At 30.9% G+C, this 21,879-nt stretch overlaps 1 protein-coding gene across 2 annotated transcripts in view; it reads left to right on the plus strand.

Annotated features, from left to right (window-relative positions):
• LOC100169204 (protein UXT homolog) overlaps positions 1 to 21,879 on the plus strand; it is a 70,327-nt gene that overhangs the window by 13,971 nt on the left and 34,477 nt on the right. Inside the window, exon 2 of one of the 2 annotated variants that reach the window (XM_008185047.3) lies at positions 5,667 to 5,827. The gene's annotated coding sequence lies outside the window, so the exon portion shown is untranslated. Of the gene's footprint in view, positions 1 to 5,666; positions 5,828 to 15,961; positions 16,097 to 21,879 lie in introns of those variants that run through there. The other variant, XM_029488747.1, reaches the window with a different exon arrangement.

The following is a 21,879-nucleotide window of genomic DNA, read 5'->3' on the forward strand; positions in this document are numbered from 1 at the left end:
CGTTGATCAGATTTAGAAGACTTAAAAAAACAAATCTGTATACGCTTCGCGCAGTGCATATTATTATTATTTGTAAAACATAGACACACAGGTACAATCGTTATAAAATATTGAAATATATAAAAAAAATTAAACCCCGTTTATTTCAAATGTTTACAATACGCCTTATATACTAGTGAGTCTTATAAACGCCATTAGTTTTTATAACGGTTGTGATACAAAAAAACAATATATAGGTAGCCCCGTTGTAATAACGGTAGTAAATATGTATATAATATATATATATGTATTATGTATAGGCATTATACCTATAACTCATTCACATGTCACATCCTATTGTAACCCTACACGTCTATATATATATCGAGTGTATGGTATTGTGATATTTATATTATTATTCTTGTTTTTAGTCGCGTGCTTACAATTCGAAATTAAATTACGCACACGCGTATAGATATTATACTGAAATAGTATTACGTTTTTATCGTGTCAAGCGTGTACTTACATACAACTATATAGTGAGCCCTGCCTATAATACTCGAATAGGAGGAGGTATATGTATATTGTATATAATATCCGTGTACGTATACGTGTACAATAGAATTGGTGAATATTTGATTACTCGTTAACCGTACAACTGTGTCTGTGTTATAATATTATGTAAAATACATTATTGAATTGTGAAAACCAACTTCTCCCCGATATTTCAATATTAATGTAAACATATATATATATATATTATTACATAGTATATACACATGCACTCCGGTGTATATACATTGAATGGTATTGCCGGGTGGCGTATTCAAATGTCGGAAAGTGTGGTTTTATATATGGTAAAAACTTCAGCGTATATATAAATCCGAATACGACTTGTATATTAATATTTCTTCGACTTATATATACTCGCATTATATTAGATACTGGATAATCGCAAACAGACAGACAGTCGGCCCAAACATTTATTTCCTATTCAAATAATATATACATCGGATACTTCGGTATATAAAAAGAGACGAGCGTGTATTTATTTATCCTATCATTTCAGACCATTAGTCTGTATCGTTTCATAAAAGCCATTTAAATTGACTCGGCGTTCCGAAACGTTACGACGTTATGCAGGGTTATATGACGCCGTGGAACTCGGTTGCAGTGTATACATTATTATTTATTATTAATATTTATTGTCCTGTTTTTCATTTATTTATTTCTTATGTGCGTACGTGCCATTTGTCAACTGGTAAAAGAGATATGTAAAAAAAAAAATATCTACTAATAACAATAAAAGCGACAATGCGACATCCAATCGTATATGATATATATATGCATATGAGTATAATGCAGAATAAGAGTATAATGTGATAATAATATTATAGTTGCGGGCACTCGTCGTATTATATGAACCAAAACGGAATACAATACTGACCGTTTATACGAAACACGACATGATCCAATCAAGTGTGATGATCATCCGGTGATGGTCCTTAATATCCGGTGGTACCGAATGATCTAGACGCGTATGATGGTGTTTATGAGGCTATACTAATGTTTACTAAAAATATATGGTTCGTACAGTATATTATACTCGTATGAATAGTATATATTACAATAGGTAAAATGGTTCATGGGCGACGGTATCGAAATCGTCATTACGCGTGATTTTCCCAAACGCCTGATGTCATCGCCCATCGGGGTGGTGTCTGAAATATTATGTAGCTATTACTGCCACCGGGTTATATTGTATTTTATAGAGTACTTTTTTTTTTATCTCAAATATGTATACTTAGGACTTAGGTGTTCGTATATGGTGATGGCGGTTTATGAAAAGTTATTTTACATTTTGAAAGGTAACTAAGTCGAGTATGTATTTAGGTACGAATATGATTTTAAATCGGTATTTTTTTCCTATACTTTATCTGGTTAGCACTATTTTACGGTCGGTGGTGGTAAACCTTCCCGATTGTCAAAGATGGGCATTAACTAGTTAAAAAGTTAAAGTTAAGTTTAAAAGTTAATTTTTTTTAACTTTTTAACTTAACTAGTTAGTTTATTTTCTAATCAACTTATGAACTTAACTAGTTTAATTTACAGTTGAAATAACTTAGCTTTTCTCAGTTAATTTTAAAAAAATCCATCAAGTTAAAAACATTTTGAAATTTTTCGTTTATACGTAAATATAATATCAGTATAAAAAAAAAAAAAAAAAACACAAACATTTCTGTTCTTTTTATGATAACATAATTTTTTGTATATTCATATATTTTATTAAGTTGTAAATTATATATTACCTATGCGAGTTGCAATTAAAAATATTTTTAAAAAATTAATAATTTTTATTGTATACAATTGTTATGTTTTAATGTTATATAACTTATATTATTCAATTGCTATATGATATAAAAATATATATCTGTTAAATTATTAATTTGAGATGAGTATAGTTTAAATTAGTAAATAATAGTAAAGTAAAAGTAAAAAGGTATACGCAATGTACGTTATGATAAAAGTTCAATAAATTTGTTTTTTATGATTTATAAATTAGAAACTAAAAAGACACAGTCACTCTTTATGTGATTTACATACTAATAAAAAAAAATAGATTAACTTTTTTTAAACTGAGTTAAATTAATATTTTTTTCTATATTAACTTTTAACTTATCGAGTTGAATTTATAATTTGATAATTGTTAACTTTTAAATTATCGATCTTGTGTCCTCTTAACTTAACTTAACTTGAGTTAATTATTTTCATTAACTTGCCCACCTTTGCCGATAGTGTATTAAAGTGTAGTGCATCAATGACGTATAAACGTCTGTTTTTGACAAAAATTGACCATTTTTGGCGTGTAGTTACACGTCATACGGTACGCACCGAGCTTATTTTTAACAATAATCTACCACCCTTATCGGGTTGCTTATGTTCTGAAAATTCTACCCCCTTCCGCCTGGGTCCCAGAGCTGTTAGTGCGACACGCACAGCGCACACACTTCGTCAGCCGGCGACGAGGAGCGACTAGTGCGCGCAGCGCCTATACGGAGATTCCAATAATAACAAGTTTACGACGGTCGCGAATAAGTGTGCGTGCTAAAGCTATATATGGTGTGTACTGTGTAGATAAAATTTGTTTATAATTGAACCGCTAAAGTTTCCAACAAGTTCCGATAACAAAACTCACTTACGCGCGATGTGTTGGCGGGTGCCTGGTAGTCGCTGCGCCTTATATAACGGCCGTCGATTCTTATCGCGCACGGCGCATCGTATTTTCTATTGCGGTGTGCAATTTATAGTAGGTACATATATATATATATTTACCTATTATACAGTCATATATAGTGTTTATTATATAATCGATGGTTTTAATGGTCCCTGCGTACGAGTAGGCTTTCAGCTAAGTCATTATATGTGTACATATATACATAGGCAGCGCATATACCATTTATAATGCCTATATATGTAGGTATATCAATATTCAATACAATATGTATATAATCCATTACCCCGACACTATAGGCTAAATTATACCATACGCACTTGGTGTGTACCCTATACATACTATTAATTGTGTATTAATCGTAAAAAGTATATAATATATTATTTAAGAACCATAGCAATATTATTATGTTTATATGAAAAAAATACAATCGTTTTTCTAACCAAGTCCAATAAATCAGTCACACGGGAAGGAGGACGTTTTGTAGGTGGTGTAATAACCCTATCCCTATAACCGTATTTAAGTTATACATAACTTTGTATGTCACAATATGGTAAAAACCAAGTATCGAATATGATTAAAATATATAACAATAGACGAAATCAAAATGATATACATATATTATGTTAACAGTTGAATTAATCACGCCAATCAATCCATAATACTATTGGTAGATACCTATATATTTAGTAAAAAAAAATAGCCGCACTTTATACTAATGCAGTATATATAATATTATATTCGTGATATATTATTGAAGATAATATTATTATCTCTTGTAATATTACTTTATTTCTAAAACTGCAAATTCTACTTCTGTGGTTTGTTAATTCGATTCTTGTCACAGTATATTAAAATAAACGATTGACGATTTTAACACGATACTGTAGTTGTCCTCATACAGGCCGGGTTCTTCGTCCCGGACTGCAGACATCAAGTCCATATTAGGCTTTTCATATGCATCCCGCTGAATTTAGGCTTAGGTAATAATGCCAAGGTATATAAAATATAAATGCATTATATTACGTGTGTAAAATGTACAAGAATGAGCTCGTAAAAAAATAAAATAAAATCTTTCAATGGCGATTATACCGACGTATACGTTTTACTATATTACTCTATAATATTATACTACTGCCGGAAAATAGCTTACGTCCTCTATGCCTAATAATATTATATTATACATATTTACGAGCTGCGAAACATCAAAAGTTGTTTTCGTTGTTCTTACGGTCTCGTGTGTAGCTAGTGCTTTACGGCCGCGTTGAAATCTAAACCGCAGAATTTATGCGCCGTCTCCAAAAATAACATTACTTTCATCTCTTTTAATGCCGTTAAAAACGCTAGCGTGCGCACACACACACACATTCGCACACACGACTTGTCGTCAACAACTAATTATCTTTATATTATATACGCAGCCTGTCCCACGGAATGGGCCCCGTGTGTGTGTGTATATTTATATTTTAACGAGCCAATTTCGAATGTAACCAGTTGATATTAGACGCTTTGGCTATAAGAGAGATTAGCTCTATACTTTTAATAGTGCAATTAATTGGATAAGTTTTATTTTTACGACTGTAACGTGTATAGCGTCAACATTAATCTTGGAGCGAAAAGATTACGGTTATCCTACTATAAAATGTAACGATTAATTATTTCGAGGCTTTAATCGAGCTCTGGCCTGGAAATAATTATAAAAATGTTAGTAAGAATAGAAGAAAAAATGATATTAATTCGTTTTTATTATTACAAAATTCAATAGGTTCTTATAACTACTGGTATTATGTTTTTAATTGAACACATAAATGTACTTCCGAATAAAAACCTAATATAATAATATTATTGTTCTTCTAGTTGACTGTTGTATAATTAAAAACGTATTATATTTTATGAATTTACATTTTTAATGTATTTATTCACGGTGTAATGGCTGAAAAATAAATTACGAGTACAATGATGTTTTGTAATGAGGATATTATATTACTATAATAATTATTATCTTCACTAATACAACACTGTATGTCTGTATAATATACATTAATATGTTTTATATATTATATTATGTACAAAAAAATCTAGATTTTAACTCGAATTTTATTTCCCCAGTTATATAGGTCCTTTTATAGGTATAATAATAATTAATAATTTATTATTCCTATTATGTTACCGATACATTATTTATAAGTTCAACGAAAAAGGTTTTATATTCTGTTTTATTCATAGGTAGGTATTTATGGTAGAACTGTTTTTAACGCCAACGTGTTTTAAATTAAATAAACCGCTGTAATACATTGGTTGCATATTATACAGGTGTCGTAAAACGCTGCTTAGATTTGGACATCTTATTTTTTATTAATTGTTTATTACGAATTTAATTCACACTGTGCGTAATACATAATATTATAAAATAATTATTACATATTAATAATATTATGATTTTTGTTTTATTTAGCGAATACACGAACATACCATATGATATGCCTACACCGGGCTACACCATAATAATATACGATTTATTATCTATATTATATCCGTCCTAAATAGTAAATAAACTGCAGACCCATATCGATCGAGAGTCCGAAACCAGTGTTCGTTGAACTATTACGTGCGTAGGTAAGTGAAAAGTTATACTATAAGAAAAAAAATACTTAGCGACCGTATATACACATATATAAGTAATATATCATCGTGTTTACATTGTACATTATTAGGTATATTATATAGAAAATAAAAAACGTGAAACGTATTTTAAATCTATCTATTATCTTATACACCGTATGTGAATTTATGAGTAGGTACCTGTATAATATAATGTAATATTATAATGCCTCTACACGTAGGTATCCCTATGGCGATTGTCTGTCGATGACAAAACTAGTTCCTTTGTCTCACAAACTGCCGGTTCTCGTATAACGTTCCGTGTTCTCCCGGCCAATTATAATGACTTCCAGCGGATTATGATGCATCACGTGAAAAATAATATGCATTAGACCAGATCTTGAGTGGTACTTTCTCATGTTTCACCGACTTCCCCTTCGGGTATATACACCATGTAATATAAAGGTGGTGTTCACACGAGAAACAAAGCATACCCCTATTGATTTTTATTTTTATTTTTTTTCCTCTCGTAAAGAAATAACATTGTTCGGGTCCTATTAAACGCTGACTTTCACACACACGCCCCCTCGAAATTGACCACACGTATACGCGTATAGGTACTTGTTATACGTAACCGTTTTCAGGTCCTTCTCAACGAGGGAGGCCCGTTTCGGTAAGTACGTGATATGCCCATATTATGTTCTATAATAGAAACAAGCGAGAAAACTTCACAAACACACAACTCGAGGCTCGAGCACACAGCTGGCTACATATTATAACGGTCAAACGAAATAGGAAAACATAATATTCGAACGTTCTTTCTGGGTTTTATCATCCGACGTCAGACTTGAGACGTGAACCCGACTTTGTTGTATTATGTAGGTGTATATAGTTGCCAGTATATAGGTAGGTAGTCATATAGAAGCTAGGTATATTTGTACATAACATATTATATGTATAGGTATAATATATAAATATAAATCTATTTAAACGCGCACGACATTGGTTCAAACCGTTCGAAACGAATTCGACGAACTTTGTTTAAGTTACTTGGCGTGGTTCAGAATCAATTCGAATAACTTAGGTCTTAGTTTAACCTCGAGAACGTTTCATCATAAATCTCGCTCGGAAACGTATTCTGCAGCGGACTTGTGTTTTCGGAGCAAGGGGAGGTGCATCTGTTTATTTACGTGTTTCCGTGACCGTGTGCTCGCTGCGCGTGTGTGCACACTCGAAATTTCTTACAATATAATCAATTTGATTCGGCGAGCGTTGTAAAGTTTCACGGACAGAAGTATAGGTTTATTCTGGTCTTTTACAAACATACACACACACGCGCATTATATATATAACAATCATCCGAAAGAAAAAAAAGTTTGGCTTCCTAATTTCTAAACCGAGTGTGCTTTGCCCCTCTCCTCGTCGGCCGGCGAACTGTATATGCTGCGCCGTTGAATACACGCTTTACGTGAGTTACTTGTAAGATTTCTTCTCGTCGCCCTTTACATTTCTCCGCCGCCGACGCCGCCTCATTACCAACCGTCCCTCCTAAACCCGTCCGTCCTTCCCGGCGGTCGGTGACGGGCGCCGCGTGGGGCTTCTGCTGACGTCCGCACATGCACAACAGCGTGAGGGGGTAAATGACCCTGGGCTCTCATTATTATATGTATTATTGGGTTAACTATACACGCGAGGAGGAGCCCCCGTATAGTTGCCGAGCCCCAGCTGTAAATTGAATCAAAGCCCCGGGAACCCATATGGCGCGCAGGAAATTAATATTGTTCGTGGAAAAAAAAATATATAATAATAATAATATTATATATGAATACCTATATACACCGGCCGCTAGTGAATTGTGTTATAATAAAGGACAAGAGTTTTTTTCCCGACTCCGCTATACATAATATATGACGTACACACGCGCATAGCGTACAGCCTATATGCGAGCGCGAGTGAGTGTGTGTATAGATTGTAATTATTTGAACGTGATTTATCTCTATTAGTCTGACGGTGGGAGCCCCGCCGATGATGAGGAGAGACCTCTAAATGATTGACGAGACGATTTTCATCACAGCTATTATATTATTATATTGTACACCGTCTATACACTTACCACCTTGACTAATCCATTGTTTCATTAAAAATATAATAATAACAGTAATAACGACACAGATATAAATTTAAACGGAATGCCTTATGCGAGACGTATACCACGGCAGGTAGGTAGGTAAAACACTGCATACTTCCGATTTGTGCGCCTCGTGGAAAAACAATAGGCACCCTGTCCTTATTATTAGTGTCATTGTGATCTGTGGGTCACGTCGTTTCGAACACGCACGGCAAATACGAGCCTCGTGATACCTCGAATACCGTCGTATATATAGGTGCATAAAATAGGTAGGTAGGTGTGGGTGGTGTGCATGCATGTGTACATTTTACTCCGTACACCTGAGAAACCACCCAGTCATTTTCCAAGCATTTCCGCCAGAAAATGTTTACATAATATTTTTACGAGCCCGCGAGAAAGGTAAATATTTACCAGGCAACCCAAACACCATTTTTTTTTTTACAAGTCCATTATCCATTTGGCTTTTTCCTTTTTCTTATTTTTTTTTCTGTGTGTGTGTTCACGTTTTCTTTATTTAGAATATAAAAATTAAAATATTCTAGCCGCACTTGGTTTTATGTATAGACATGGCGCGCACACAAAGGTTTCTGCGGTGTTTTTTTTTTTTTTTTAGTGCATTTTAGAGCATTCAATATTTAAAAGGTTTTTGTACGAACCTAAACGGGCCGATTTAAAAGTGCTATAATATAATAATAGGTTTATATTTATACATACTTGCACAATAGTTTTGACTCGTCGTTGGACGAAAGTGATGGACGATGGTTTTGATGTACGAATACATTTTCTGTATAAATGTAGGAAAAATTGTGAGTTAAATTGAAACACGTCCTACGTTCATTGTTTATACAGATAAGTAACTATAGTTAGAACGACCTTAGTGTTCACGTTCTAGCTGATGGTAATATGCAATTTAGGTCTCCACGCACATTGTGCGTTTACAAACTTGTGTTTCGATTAGGTTTTTATTATTATTTATTAATTTCTTTTTTTATATTCACTTGTAATTTCATTATGGTAGATACTATTCCACGAATAAAGTCTAAAAAATGTCTAAAATAAAGTCTAAAAAAGTATCGCGTGCCTACAAATATATCGAATGCACAAGTATATCATATTTTAGAATAATATTGAAAGTTAAATTCTCACTTCTATATTATAAATCATTAAATTAATTTTACGTTACTTACATACTTTTCTATATTATGACCTACTAGTAGGTTATTTTTTGTACCTAATCGAATGTTTTGAACAAATCATTAACATTCATTGTGTGGAAATTCGTGTTAATAAAACGATACAAATAGTGTACATAATATTTTTACCCCTTTGTTACTATTTTCACAATACTTAGTGTTATTCCACAACACACGTGAACAAGTAATTTAAACAAAAAGTTGTTGTTCTCGCCAACTAATTTTTAGTATAAATAAGACAATTAATTATAAATTATCGTTACGGTGCATATTTATGTAGCCGGGCTTTTATTTAAATAACAAAAGTTATTACATTCGTAAAAAAAATCTGATTAACATTTTTGGATCCCCTCATTAATAATTCATTTTAATCGTTATATCGTTAGAATGCATTTACTATAACCAAAATTGTAATAGTTGTCAACCGTATATTATCTCAGTAAATTATACAGTTAAAACAAATGTTTAAAACTGGTTAATAACACATTTTAAATGAAACTATGAAAGATGGTCTTTTTTAGTATGTACTCGTGTACAGTATATTTTGACATTTTGTTGTTGTAAATTTTAATATTTCTTAAATGTATTTTTGTTAACCCATTTCTGTTAACCTTTTACAGTATACATAAACATATTATACTAAAATCTAATATTTAATAGAGTATAAAACAATTTACATGTTTAATAGCTACCTATACAATGTAAAATATATTTAAACTAGCATTAAAAGAGGAGTATGAAGCAAATAACTGCATACACATTGAGATATTAAATACGGATTTAAATATGTACGTAATTTCGTAATCAATTGTAAATCTAAAATAATTTAACAGTACAAAACAATTGAAATCCTGTAGCTTAGAATGTATTATTATTTATATTATATCTATTAATATTTGATCGATCAGAAGTAATAAAAATAATAATATACCTACATATTTTGTACTTAATACGAATAATTTAAATAATTTACCTGATTGAAATCTGCTAAAAGCATACCTAATTTAAAATATTAATTAATCAATTTTAAATTTAATTGTTTTCCTATTATTCTATACTTATAAAAATTACTAGCCTGGCAAAAATAAACGTCTAGAAATATTGTATTTTTCCTAAAAAAACATAGTTTCTATTTACTCTGAAGTCTGAATTGATTAACCAAGTACTTACACAATACTTCCTTGAATTATATTTGCAGTTTCCGTTTATTGTTTTATTATATTTATAAATGAAAAAAAATACAAATGAAAAATTAATTATCAGTACAGTCGACTATAATAATATAGTGGTTATTTATTTTTATTGATTGAGCTGACAATAGCGCGAGTTCAAAAAACTTTAAATGTGTTTAACACATTTTACTTACTCATAATATATTTAATTTTTATTTTAAGTTTAACTTTTAATATTATTACACATGCAATTCTGCTTAATGTAACCATATTGTCATTCAAATAAATAAGTTTTTCAATCGAAAAATTACCATCGGATATAATTTTTTAACCATTATTGTAATATCTTTAAATAATTCAAATCATCTGTATTATAATTTTTATATAATAATGTGTAGTAAACTATTTAATAACCTAGTTAAATTGTTTAGTTATTCATTATTACGTAATAATATCGTCTAATAATTAGGTATTATAAATTATAATTATATTTCTAAAGAATATAGTGAAATACAATTTTAATTGCCTACTTGGTACGAAGTTAAACTGTTAAAATGTATTTAAACTATTTATCATTGTCAACCACAACGTCGTTAATTAATATTTTAATTATTTTTTTTTGTTTTCTGTCTATATATATATTATATAATAATCATTAATCTATATATTAAATGCCGTTTGCTGTAAGTACTGGATTTCATTGATAATCTTTAAACATGCTTACATAAAAATAACTTATATAAGTAGGTACCTACTTGACCACAATATAATTGAATGTGCAAATTACATGTTTTTCATAAATCATGTTTCAAATATTTAAAAGAAATATGCATGTAATTTTGATTACTAGAATTTTAAGGGAAAATATTTCATCTTATTTATATCAAGGTTATGAAAAAGCCTAATACTAGTTCACAATATTATATATATAAAAGATAATATACATGGTTATCGGCTATGATAATATTGTTTTTATCTTTTTGTGTACTTATACAACGGTAGATATTAATTATGGTTAGGCTCAGTGGTGCCGAACCTATTACCTAAGACGGGCGACCGCCCAACCTTTTTTCGGTGGGTTGTGGTCGGTGTGTACCGCTGATACTATAAAATAAGTACGTATGCTCAGCATAAATATAAAAGGAATGTGTATGATGCAAAAGATGGTGGGCAATGACTAATGAGAAATAATTTTTGTCCACCCCAATTTAATTTTAGTTCGGTGCCACTGGTTAGGCTTGAATAACACAAATTTGAATTTCATTGCTATCTTTATATAACTGACTTTCTATAAAAGAAATAATTCTATTTAATTATTATTTATTGATTTGTTTTTTTTTAATATCAATATGATTATGCATTGATGCATAAGAGTTTACGCGCCATAAAAATATTAGAAAATACTAAATATTGTGAACGGGCGTGAGCCTTCGTTTTGCTTTACTTTCTTCGGCGGACTATTGTATATATTACTATATTGAAATTGAAATTGACAATATTATCGCAATTGGAAAAAGATTCCTAGGTGAGCTTGTAGCTTACCAAGAAATTATTCGTCCATTAAATCATTTGTTCTGTCTTAGATACAATTATGTTGTTTGGTATTTTTCAACTATAATAAACAATACTTATGTTCTATATTTTTTTTATATAGAAAGCTTATTAAGCGGAGATTCAATTTATTTTTAGTTATTACCTTCTTGTGCAGTGTGCAAGTTATCCATCCATTTTGTAACTACGTGTTTTTTTAAAAATATTTTCTCGAAAATGTCTTGCCAAAATATTCATCCATCTGTCATAGCTTTGATTTATGTGCTTGAAGTTTCTCCATAAACTATTCATCAGGTTGTACGTGCGGAGCTAATGAGCCCTCCCAAAAAAAAATCGTCTCTAGGACAAGTTGTTCGTTGACTGTAAGGCCCTCTAAACAGTTCTACCGGTGACTAAGCTGTTTTAATGTAAATTTTTCGAGTATCGGTTATCGCTTTTGTCCGTTTTGAAACACCGCAATGCAAGTATCCTTGAAGTCTGTATATTATAATATAACCATGGTCCTGTTATACCTAAATATTGACTATTTTATAATGCAGTTAGTTTTTGATTTACTATAATATGTTTATGCATGTAATATTGTAATTTACTTATAATTAAAATTAAATTATTGATTTTTGTTTTTGTGCTATGCGTAAATATAACATACAGCTTAACACAACTAAATACAAGTGGTTTTGTACGTCATGCATATTATATTATATATATTTGGACCAAAGGTTGTTCAACGAACGAAGCAATTAGTTATACCTACACATAATTATTGCGAACAAGCTGTCATCCGTCTATATTATACTAGTACGGAATGTAATAACACTGAAAATACTACTTAAGGTTTTAATGAAAATGACTAATACCATTATGCTCGTACATTTAGTCATGGATACTTTTGACATATTTACCCACAGTTTACCACAAGCGTGTAATTTCGTGCATTTCCCAACAACATAACCACGAAGGATATATACATTGCAATGTGTTCATTATAACATGTACCTATGAATTATATTTCAGTGTTCAGCTAACAACTGTCTAATAATTTTGAATTAAACTATGCCCCGGTATATAAAAGTCCTCGAGTTTGTATAAATGTTTTATAAACAATTGCAGCAGGGTCGATGGTACTTGTAATTAAAACCGTGAACCTTGTATAAAAAGTCGATTCATTAAAATATTCATACAAAGTATGGATTGAATTTTATTCGAATATTTTTAAATACGTTAAACAGTTTTATTTTTTTATCCGGGGAACGACGTTATATTCACCCCGTACGGATCTATTTTGTTAGTCAAATGTAAAACGGTCTTAATTTAAAGACTGCATAACGTATCAGAATAACATGTTTTCAATGGCGATCGTCATTCTATTAATATTAGATACTATACATATTACCTGCCTATCCAACTTGTGGTAAAACGTGAGGTATGATTAAAATTGATATAACCTATAAGAAAAAGGCTTACAATAATATTCAATAATTTAATTTATTATATAATACTGCAAGTTCTGTCTTTTGTGACATTTTGTGGTGACAATATGTCATAGTGTTACTTTTTTGTAAATAATATCGTATATTTACTTAGGCGTTTGAAATTGGATTATGAATTAAAAATAATAGAATAAACCTGTAATTGAAACTAAATAGTCGGTAGGTTGTTGTTCATGTGTTTGGGATTTTAGAAATTGTTTGTGTTATAATAACTTTGTTGTATAAAATAATTCAATATTGTTATGTATAATTTACATGTATTTGTAGTTAGTTTTATATCAAACAAAACTCGTATACTTAATTATTTTCAAATAAAAATACAGTTACTTGCAGGCTTCACTAATAAACGCCAGACAAAATACCAATATGAATTGGCTAGATTTGTCTTTGCCATGTTTCGTTAAATATACTATAATTAAATAAGTATATACATAATAATACAATATAGCATATCCTGTTTAGCATTTTTTTTTTATTACCATATCGTCATAATATCTTAATTAAGTTTTAGTAAGTATAAGGTATTTTATGCAGAATGTGACTAAATATATGTTTATTGCATGATAACTTCAAATAATCTACAAAAGTCTTGTCATACATCAATTGAAACAGGGTGTATATTAAACATGTTATTAGATCGTAGGCTAAAAATAAATTGTTATTCAAATTTGTTCAATCATAGGTAATATATTATATAATCGTTGAATCGTAATAAATTATAGTTAATTAACGATGCATGAAGGTTGTGTTTTTTTTGTACTGACGATATTTTAATGAAATTCATATTAAACGCATGTGGGCTTGATAGCGGCGGGTAACCCTTAAAATATTAAATAAATAACTGATTTGGTGTTATGTTACCGAGAAATGTATATAATTATTTATTATTATAATACAATTTAAATTTTTAGAGTTTCGGGATTTGGGCCAAGGTTTAAATTATATTTTTTCTAAGACTTAAAACTGTATATTATTATGTTTTGAACTTTTGAACGTGTAATAAAGATGTTGAATATGTTAAAAAAAAACTTGTTTGAGATATGTGTGACGCAGAATTTCACCCGAATTGTTTTTATGAAGAAATGCAAATGTCAATAAAAGTTAATCGATTTTTTGCCATCACATTTCGGAATCCGATATTTCGTCGGTGTCACAGAGAATATTATTATGTGCCATACATTATAAATAAAAAAAATAGGTGTGTTCTAAACTATTATAGCTGTACTAAATAATATGATAATCCGAAATAGAAGTATAATATATTATAATACCTGCAGCGTATAGCGGCAGTGACGCGGTATAAATTTAATTTTTATTTGCTTTATTTAATAACTGTTCGTTGTTTTCCAATGAAAACTAAAATTTAGAGTCCTAATTATTGTACTGAATTAGATAAAAAAAATACGTATATTATATACCTGCCTGGATTATGAGCTTACTGTCTAAATTAGTTTTTTTTATGTTTATATTATGATATCCCGTACATCGGTCGTACAAACATCCTCTATACACATACGATGTTTACAGCGATATTATCTCTTTTTATCATTCATATGACTATTTCATTCTTCATTTAACTATGGCTTTGTAAAATATTTGTTTTAATTTATTTCTAACGCTATGTAGGAATGTATCATATCGAACATGATAAATTTTAAATTTTTATATTATTGTCGAAATAGTATTGTAGCCGTTAAACTGGCCATTGACCAACATTTCAGTAAAAATAAAATGAAATATAATACCTAAATATATAATAACGAATTTGCGGTATGTAGGATGTTTTAATGCGTGACATATTATTATTATCTATCGTTTGAAAGCAATATTAAGTTGCAGGCGCTTAAAAATATTTTATTACGGTTACTTGTCATTGCTGTTCATGATAAAATATTAAAATATATTATAACCATTAACCAGGAATAGGATTTTATAGCACTTCAAAATGTATAAACATGCGTGATATTATATTAGGCCATAAAAATCGTGATATGCCATAAAAATGACAATATATTCACAAAAAACTGTCAACTGACGAGTGTTGACTGAAAGTTTGAGAGTCTTGTAACTTGTGAAAAGAAGATAAGAAATGGACTGTTAAATACGATATGAGCTTTATATATCCGTACCTATACTTAAAAATAAGTTAAAAATTACTTTATGTATAATATTATATAGACATATAGTTGATTAGGATGAAAGTAAAATAACACTTTCACATAGGTAATATATAAGCTAAATATAAAACAATAAAATCATAAAAAAATACCAATTTAAATTGCGTATTTTTTTTATCTCATAAAAATATTTTTAAAATAATGCTTTAGTTTACTCAGACATGTGAGGATAAATAGAAATATAAGCATGTATTGTGGCAACAGTGTGTTTCATTTTCTAGAAAATCACGATAGTGGCGGTAAAACTGAAGAAAAATATACAACCTGGCAGTATTTTATCATATTAAGTAGTATACAGATTATGTTAGTATACGCTTGCGTGTGGCATGCGGCGTGCCTGACATAATTTTTTTCCTAATTATTTCTATGTTACCTTTATATAATATAATATATATATTGTATATTATATTATTATACATATTATATTATAGTGCAAGAGTATCTTGGAATTCGTTAAGTATTTCGGTTAACCCAAACTTGAAAAAAAAAGTTACCAATTGTTATAATATGACGTGTCATGTACTCATGTGTGTGAATATTTTTAACGTTGAATGACTTATTTGCGATGGCTATGTAAGTATTAAAGTTTATAATATTATGGTATATTGTCCGTGGGGGGCAGGGGTTACCCATATGCACACTATCCTCTATGAAGAGGAGTTCCGAGTTTATATAATGAATATAATACCATGTGGGCGGGGGAAATAACGATGAGACACCCTGTACAATGTGTGTGTGAGACTGTGTTTATACATTTACCCGACTCGGTCATTTTGTATTTATGTATACGAATATACGCGGAAACGTGCAGCTGAAATCCGCGTGGGACGCGGAAAGAAGGAAAAAACATATTTTATTCTCTGCAGTTTCCCCGAGAACTGGCGATTTGCAGCTCGACACAGCAGTCGGTGGGTATACGTTAAAAATGTACACGTCACACGCACATGTAGGTATGTATTGTATGTGTGTGTGTGTGTGTGTGTGTGTGTGTGTGTGTAGTTTACTGCTGCACTTATAGTTCGCCGCCGCTGCCGGGCGTGGCGCGTGTACATACTTCGAGAGGGGTGGTTTGCGTATAAAATGTGCATTAGAAATCGCGACGTCCGAAACATAATATTATTATACATTATTAATATTATTATTTTCAATCAACTATATGATAGTATAATATATTATAGTATATTATAGCGTTTCGATCGATCATTCCGTTCCGTTTTCCGCATGTATCTGCAGACGCGCGTGTAAAGTTACGACATAAAATATGTTATTATAAAGTATAATAATATTGTCTTCTAGTGCGTACGAAATATGAACCTATTCACATATATATATGTAGAAATTACCGTGTTTACCAGTTTGAAAACAGTGGATTGCCCGTCTGTTTATTATGTGCACACATTTACAACAAGAATTTAAAAGTTTTTATCAGCAGAAAGACCGGATTGCATGGCCAAATATTTCTTCTTGTAATCTTGTGATAAGAAATAAATAGAATTAGCATTTTGTATATTATACAAAAATGTAAAATACTGCAAACACGATGCGCTAACCTTGTGGTATAGATTTTTTTGAAAAATGTTAACTTTTTTACATTTTTAAATTATCGATTTTATAATATTATCAATTAATTTTCTTCAGTATATTCTCCTAATAAACATATATTTTAATTTCGTATTTAGTAGTAAAATAATTTTCCGATTATATTGAGTATATGATGAGAACAAAATAATATCATCATTATTAACGCAGCATAAGTGTGTCATCTCTAGTTTTTCTCTACACCGATGAAGTTCTATATTATCTGAAAATGAAATTACGCTTTTTTTCTTCATAAACCCTGCAACTGGAACGCACACTGTTAATGTCCGTAGAGCAAAGCTGATTGACGAGAAAAAGTTTCGAGGCGTTCCGAGTGCGCTGCGACGACGTTAGATGTCTGAATTGGGATCGCAAAGTTTATTCCGTGACACACAGCACTCGCTTTTCCCGTTTTCAATGGCACTAATAATAATCATAATAATTTATACGCGCTCGTGTATAGCGCTTAACGATGACAATAAATATGCATAAATAACAATATTCGCATATACGCCTGTGTGTGCTTGTGTGCTTACATATGTGCCAAACTATACGTGTGCGTGTACGAGTAGCGTATATTATGATAATATACAAATTGGCGACTTATTCTTTGTCGCCAACATTTCCCGAACATATTATTATATTATTATTATAATATAACGATGAGCGCGTCGGGTGGGTTCTCTCTGCGTGGCACCACAGCGCGTCTTCTTTTTTACGAATGTAAACCAGATAAGAGCAAAATAAATACATTTATATTATATTATTTTCAATAATTTAATATATTCTTAATTTATATTATTTATATTGTTTTCAATAATATAATAGCTATATAATATATCCAGGGACGGATCCAGAGAGAGATCTATGGAGGAGGGGGGGCTTTCGTTTAAATGAACTTGCACAAATATTTATCTTTTGAATACTATATAGCACTGGTTCCCAACCTATGGTCCGTGGACCACCGGTGGTCCGCGAGACATCGTGAGGTGGTCCGCGAGCCATACCTACAAAATTTAAAAATATTTCATTTTTCCTTTGGGGCGTGATGCAAAATTTGTAACTGTTTTTTCTCAACTTCCAACGAAGAAGGTAGTAACTCATTGGCGATTCCGACGGCGTTTGTTTATAAATTTATATTACATAATAATAAAAAAAAAAAAGTCTTCCTAGTTTTTGTAAAATTGATGTGGTCCGTAACCTAAAAAATATTGTCGAGATGGTCCGTGGTGGTAAAAAGGTTGGGAACCACTGCTATATAGGTACTTGCCAAATCCGTTTTTTGCGCTTATCGTTTACCCATCATATTACGGTGTAAGTATATAATGTATACAACTAGGTATTAACAAACAATTATAAATAAACAAATAAAAGTATTTCACCATAGTTTTAAATGTCTTTGACACTTTGTGTATAAAAAAATGCCTACAAGATCATGCAAGATGTGCAATAAATGCATAGTCATAACTCATGATATTATATTGAACGGTTAAACTTAAAGTTAAAATTGCCATTGAAATAATACAAAAACAATAAATAGAATAAAAATTATTTTATATATTATACTAAATTTATAATTTACGATTTGATAACGAATAATTCATTTTGAGAACTAAAACAGTTATGTATTATTTTCGTTCGATGCATGTACCTATTCTGCAGTATTAATTGTATAGCGTTTAAATCATTGACACTTCCAAGAAACCTTTAAATTTTTTTTGGACCGTATTGCAGGTTTAAAATATTGTTTTGCCCGGCTCTATTTTTGTTATAGACACATTTCAACCCTTAATAATTGTCCCCCGAATCGTCGACACGGTTGCATTTTTTTAAACAATTTTATATAGTTTACCCATGTCGCTTTACTCGGCGGAGTGTATAATATAGAATTAGCATTAGACTATATTGTAATATTATTATATAAATACATTTTTAATATAATATGATAAATCGCTGCGTCTAGTAGACATTTTTATAAGTACATATTGCTGACCGAAAAATCATTAAGCTCGAGAGCTTCTTTTGTCGTATTATAATAATAATTCGTCGTCATATAAACACTGCAGCAGGTACAATAATGGCTGTTGAAAACGTTTATAAACTCGCGGAGGAATAAACGATAGTCGTCGTCGATCCGCTGGTATGCGATATCCCGCCGATCAACGAGGGACGGCCGCTGCCCCTGCAGCGACGAACAACGCCTGCAGCAGTAGCGGCCACGCGACCGGTCCACCGGCGACGGCGGCGTTGCAATAGCTGCGTTTGCACAGGCACACCTTGGACGTGGCGTTCCGCTCCGGGTTGGTCACGTGGAAGCAACCGGCCCGGTTGATGCCGGTCGGACCGGAACACCCGCGGACCGACTGCATGCCGGTGATCACGTTCACGCACCACGCGGACAGACTGGACGGACAGTGGAACACGTACTGCCGGCGCTGTCGTTCGTTGGCATACGACCAGAACGCGCCGCCGTCCGTGCGCCGGTCGCTGTAGCACACCAGCCCTCCGCTCTTGTATTTCGGATACATGACCGTCCGGCCACCGTCGCCGGCCACGGCGGCCGCCAGCAGGAGCACCGCGATGGCCACCGTCAACGGCATGGCCACTGCAGCTGCTACCGCTTTGTCGTTTGACGCACGAGACACAAAACGCGTAATAATAATATTATATTATAGGTACGACGAAGGACGCAATTATTGCGTTATTGTACTATTATTATAATAATATTTCGTTGTCGACTTGCGGGGTTGCTATGTATAGTGTTTTTTTTGTTTGTTCGTGTTTCCAAACGCATACTATTATCACCCCGCCACCGGATGACTGTCCGTTATATTCGGATATTCTTTTGTGTAACAAAACTTTCAAATAAAATAATAATAATGTTATAGTAGAGCTTGAAATTTATTAATTACTGGCAGCATAATATTAATTGTATATAGTTGTTACCTAATGATTATTATTTCATAATTACACGTATAAAAACACAAAAAAACGAGAAAATTTCCTAATGACCATGCTTAAATATCACAAGGTCATTTTAAACTGAAAAATGTGTGGATTAACTAATTAAAATTTATTTTTAACAATATTTTAAAATAAGTTGACAACATTTGTAAGATAGATAAGTACTTGAAAGTACTCAATATATGAATACTGAATAGGTACATTATACAATTATAATTTATATTATATAAATATTGTGACATACTAACATGTTATGATATTATAAGAAATGATTTTCCCTTTTTCCACAAATAGATCACATACACGACTTACCATTTACCAGTTACCTACACGTAAGATATTGTCTAGATGTTTACACAGAAAAATTGGTCATGAATATCGAATTTTCGGTTTAAGACTGCTGACGTGAGGTATTATCCTGAATGTAACGTGGTACATTTTATATACGGCTCCGTGGTGGAGTGATATAACAAACAAGTACCCAAATTTGTTTTGCAATAGATATTTTTGAACCAGTTGTTTTGTAAATTTTCCCGTAGACAACACTTGTTAGGGGTTAAAATATATTGTTATATACTTCAATGCTTCATAATTTTACATTTAAAACAACAAATTAATATTTTATATTATTTATTAATGATAATTTGTTTTTTGTTTTATTTATAGCTGTTTTATTTTAGCTTTTATATAGTCTAGAAAAATAGTTCAAAAATGTGTATACAACAAAAAAAAAGGTGGGTAAGTGGATGTCGCTCTGCTGTACAGTAGGTTACAAGTGGGTCACTGTATAATAGATGGTATTAAATTTGAATTCAATGATATAATATCATTGTATAAGAAAAACGATTCTGAGCGGAGACGGTATGTCAGTCTAGGTATAAGACATAATATTATATTATAGTCTATAGTATTTTAAAAAATTTGATCTATAATAGGTACATATAATAAATTCCAAATTAATCATATCATAATATCTATTAGGTACTTATAACGCGATATACATCAACAAAAAACCGTGGTACTATCATAGATATATAATAGTATACTTTAGAAGTTTCAAGTACCCACGAATAATATTATACAATCACAACAAAATAACTAAAATAGTTATCCTAGGTTTTTAATATGTAATTTCGTCCAAATTTGTACTTAAAATGACTATAAAAATAAACTGTGTAAATGTATTTTTTAGATTTTTTGGTAACAGAATTAATTACTTACGTGGAATCTTGTTTTAAATTTTTAATTCTTAGATACAAAAATTGAACATTTTATAAATTTTTAACTACAAAATAATTTTTCAAATTAAAATTTGATCTTTAAATGCTTATAAAAAAAAATTGTGCCTATGTATTTTTAATATTTTTCAACTGATATTGTAACAATATATCAGAAGCTTTGTATTAAATTTTTACACTTTTTGGCCCAACAGATAAAACTTTATTGATATTTATAGAAAAAAAAACTAAAAAAATTGAAAACTGAAAATGTCCGTAAACAGCTCAAAAAGAGTCAAAATATTTTCAAAATTGTATGGTGTATAGGAAATGCTATAATTTGAATTTCAAACGATCATAAAAATTTAATTTGACTTTCTTATAGATATTTTTTGTTTGATAAAGGTAGATAATCTTATAAGGAATCTTGTATTACATTTTCATATCTTAGATTTAAAAAGAAAAATTTTTATGAATTTCTAACTCGAAATAATTTGCAAAATTTCGTGATTTTTCCATATTTTGTCATTTTTTGAACTTTAAATGCTTATAAAAAAAAACTGTGACTACGATTTTTATATTTTTCATCTGCCTTTG

This window comes from Acyrthosiphon pisum, chromosome A1 (genome assembly GCF_005508785.2).
Source record: "Acyrthosiphon pisum isolate AL4f chromosome A1, pea_aphid_22Mar2018_4r6ur, whole genome shotgun sequence".
NCBI classification, from domain to species: Eukaryota; Metazoa; Arthropoda; class Insecta; order Hemiptera; family Aphididae; genus Acyrthosiphon; species Acyrthosiphon pisum.